The sequence below is a fragment of the Leopardus geoffroyi genome, chromosome C3 (assembly GCF_018350155.1).
Source record: "Leopardus geoffroyi isolate Oge1 chromosome C3, O.geoffroyi_Oge1_pat1.0, whole genome shotgun sequence".
Taxonomy (NCBI): domain Eukaryota; kingdom Metazoa; phylum Chordata; class Mammalia; order Carnivora; family Felidae; genus Leopardus; species Leopardus geoffroyi.
The window spans coordinates 38,180,893-38,185,013 of NC_059338.1; the positions used below are offsets into that span (position 1 = coordinate 38,180,893).

General features: G+C 42.1%; 1 pseudogene; it reads left to right on the plus strand.

The window, feature by feature from the left end:
- Positions 1–344: 344 nt before the first annotated feature.
- LOC123584859 lies at positions 345–3,301 on the plus strand (annotated as a pseudogene).
- Positions 3,302–4,121: the final 820 nt, after the last annotated feature.

A 4,121-nucleotide genomic window follows, 5' to 3' on the forward strand; every position in this document is an offset into this window, starting at 1 on the left:
GCACAAAACTGTACTGAAAGAACTTTTGTAATCCTGCCACTCATTCTTGGGCTTCCATGTATATATGGCTGTCTAACACTTCACAGCTGATATTTTGCTGAGTGCTTTCTGTGTGCCCAGCTCACCATGATCCAATGAGAGACTTACCCACAGATGTGCATCGAGTCAGTGGCATAGTCTAGATTCAGTCTTAGCAAGTCTGGCTTGAGAGCATAAGCTCCTAAATTAGCTCCTTATGCTTCTAATTTACACCCAAATCAGAATCCTATATAATAGGCAGAGGGAGAATTTTTCAGTACCACAAAATAATGTTTCAGAAATGTGTTTTCTAAGCATAACCAAGATTTTCAATATAATGGCTGGCCAGTCTCCAGTCAGCTGTCAGCCCACTGGCACTTTTGCCCTCATCCTCACCGCTCAACAACACACACTGACCCCACAGAGCTAAAGGCAACCTCTTTGATGCCAAATCCAATGGGCACTTTAGAACCCTTCTCTTTCTTGACCCCCAAGCAATATTTGAGACCATTATCCCTTCCTTCCTTCTGTCATTTAGTCAGTAAGTATTTATTGAGCACCAATTATATTCTAAGCACAGTGCCAAGTATCAGAAACTTCCTTTTCTATTGATTTCCAGGACATATTATCCTTTGCTTTCCTCCTCCTTCTCTGACCATGTTTTCTTAGTCTCAAACTTCATGTCCCCCTGGTCCTCAGCCTCATGTTAGGGTCTTCACCAGGGTCTCTCTGCCCTGGCTGTGCCTTAGAATCACCTGTGGCACATGCCTGGAGATTCTGATTTGGGGTGGAGCCTAGGCATCAATATTTGAAGATGTCACATGTCTTCCACTCAACAGTTGATTTTCCTCCTGTGTTCCTCACCCCAGGAAATGGCATACCTCTCCGTCCACTTGCTGAAGCTGGAAGCCTTTCCTTCTCTTCCTCTTCCAATCAACCACTATGTCCTGTTGATTCTATCTACCTTCCACATGTCTCCATCTCCGTTGTCATTACTTACATTCAGATCATCATCATTTCTTAGCTGGATTATTGAAAATACCCTCCCAGTTGATCTTGCCTCCGACCTTGCCTCACTCCACTCTCTTTGTTATTTTTGTTGTTCCACAATGAAAATAGCTTTGCTGTTTCTTTCCTGATTATACAAGTAATACATTATCAATATAAAAATAAGACAATCATACCAAAATAAGGAAGAAAGAAAATGATTCCCTGAAATCTCACTACCCTGAGATACTTCTATTCCTCCGTCAGCTTTTTAACATTGATCAATCATATGAGAAAAGAGTCTGAACCTTGTCTCTTGCTGGGATTCGGATGCCTCAGGATGGCCCTCAGGGAGGGAGAATTTTAAGTAGGAACAAAGAGGGCTCAGAAGGAGCGAATATATAATTGGAAATAAATGGTATAATATCATAATGCTGTGTTGTTCTGAATAGAAGGCACTTAAAAATTTTTTTTCTATACCTTCCCTTCTCTCTCTTTCTTTACTTCCTGCACCCCACCCCTACGCCAGTTAATCAATGCTAAGAACCTGGTATGTATACTTCCACTTTTCTTCATGCTCACATAATCGTATATTGTGCTTGCCTCCTCACAACAGTGACCCAGCTACAGAGGTTTAATTCCTTGAGGGTTTATGCTTATATGAACAAGGCCCAGGGCTCCATAAAGTGATCAGGGAGCCAGGTTCCTTCAAACTGTCTGCCTTGCGATCTTTCACACGGTCATATCTTCAAAGCCATAAAAATGTTTGTAAAAGTGCCAGCTATCACATTCCTATTTCAGATAAAAAAAGAGAATACCACTCCCCAGCCCCAGCCCCAGACGTGGCAGCCAACGAGATGTTGATGCCCGAGGAGAGCCGTATTGTCATTATGAACTCCTTTTCAAGAAGGGAGCGACGATAGCCAAGGAAGACATCCACATGCCTAAACCCCCCGAGCCAGCAGACAAGAATGTGCCCAATCTTCACATCATGAAGGCCATGTAGTCTCTCAAATCACGGGGCCACGTAAAGGAACAGTTTGTCTGGAAACATTTCTGCTGGTATCTTACCAGCCAGGGTATCCAGTATCTCTGTGACTACCTCCACCTGCCCCCTGAGATCGTGCCTGCCGCTCTGTGTCACAGCCGTCCTGAGATGGCAGGCCAGGGCCCGAAGGTCTGGAAGGAGAGATACCTGAAAGACTCACCTGAGGGGACACTGACAGAGACAGAGACAGGGCTGTGTCCCTTGGTGCCAACAAGGAAGCTGAGGCCGCAGCTGGGTCAGCAACTGAATTCCAGTTTAGAGGCAGATTTGGTCATGGTCAGCCACCTCAGTAAAAGTGGAAGAGATGGTTTTCTGTTAAATAAATCTGTAGGCAAAAAAAGAAAAAAGAAAGAAAGAAAGAGAGAGAAAGAAAGAAAAAGAAAGAGAGAAAGAAAAAGAAAGAGAAAGAAAGAAAGAAAGAAAGAAAGAAAGAAAGAAAGAAAGAAAGAAAGAAAGAAAGAAAGAAAGAAAGAAAAGGGGAAGACCAATAGCAAGAAAGAGATTCACCAAACACTCAGTCCAAAACTCCCATTATACCTCATTGGCCACTCCGATCTGCAAGACAAGGCAGGAGAAATGTACACACACACACACACACACACACACACACACACACACACATGCACATACACGCACACACACATACATGCTAACACACAAAAGATGTTAGGGTTTTTGTTTTGCTGTTAGCAGCAAAATTGAATCGGAGGACATATACACTGTTGCATACAGCTCTTCCTACTTAATCATATTTAGTGGAAATCCCTCCAAGTCACTGAGTATAGATGTAGGCTATACTTTTTAAATGGCTCCGTTACTCCCCATGATATGTGCATGCTATAATGTATTCAATCATTCCCCTAATGGTGGGCATTCACTTCTTTTCAGTGTTTTGCCAACCACAAACAACAGCAAAAAATACCTTTGTACATGTATCTTTTCAACCGTGATTTATTTCTGTAGACTAGATTCCCAGCAGTCGGATTGCTGGGTTGAAGGCCATATATGTTTAACTGTTATAGTCTTTCCCTGATTGCCAAATAGTTTGCAGCAATTCATATTTCATCCAGCAATGGATGAATAGCCGTTTCCTCTTCACTTTCACCAGTAGTAGGTGTTATCACTGTTCTTAATTTTTACCAGTCCAGAGGGTATATAAAGTGCTATTATATTACTACTTTAATTTTAATTAGCATCTTTAAATATATTTTTTGGACATTTGGATTTTTCTTCTATGAATTGCATTCATATTATTTACCCATCTCTATCAGGTTTGTCTTTACAAATCAGTTTCTTTTTCTTTTTTTAAGTTTATTTATTTATTATAAGAGTGTGTGTGTGAGCAGGGGAGGGGCAGAGAGAGAGGGAGAGAGAGAATCCCAAGCAACCTCTGCACTGTCAACGTGGTGCCCGATGTGGGGCTCAAACTCACCAACTGTGAGATCAGGACCTGAGCCGAAATCAGGAGTCAGACACTTAAGTGAGCCACCCAGGCACCATTCAAATCAGTTTCTGAGAGCTCTTTGTATATTATGGATGTTAATCCCTAATTAGTATAGTGCAATCTGTATACTAATAGACTATATAAAAACTCGATTGGATCCTATTTGTCTGCAGCATAAAATCTAAGTAGCTTAACAAATCCAGATGTGTTGTCTGAGCAGGAGATGTTATTTAGATGCCTTTGATGAGAACAGTTAGGCAACACCCTCCTCTCCGTGTATCTATTTATACCCACTGATTTACACAGAAGTTGAACAGTGAGCCTATGAGAAAGAGTCTGAATCTTGTCCCTAGTTGAATTTCAGTCATCTGATGGGCCCGAAGGAGTCATGATTATAAGTAGCAGGGGGACCCAAGAATTAAGTCATCATATAGAAGAAGGTGTCTGGCCCCTTAGACCAAATCCAGTAGTTAGGCCAGAGTGCCCAAGGGGAATGGCATTCTGGGTTCATGGTGGAAGCTAACGCTGTAACTTGCCTCACTAACCACTTTGGCAGCATGTGTGGCTCCTGTAAGAAAGTGGAGTGGGGAGAACTTCTGTGGAAGTTTGAAAAGCTGTTGTTGT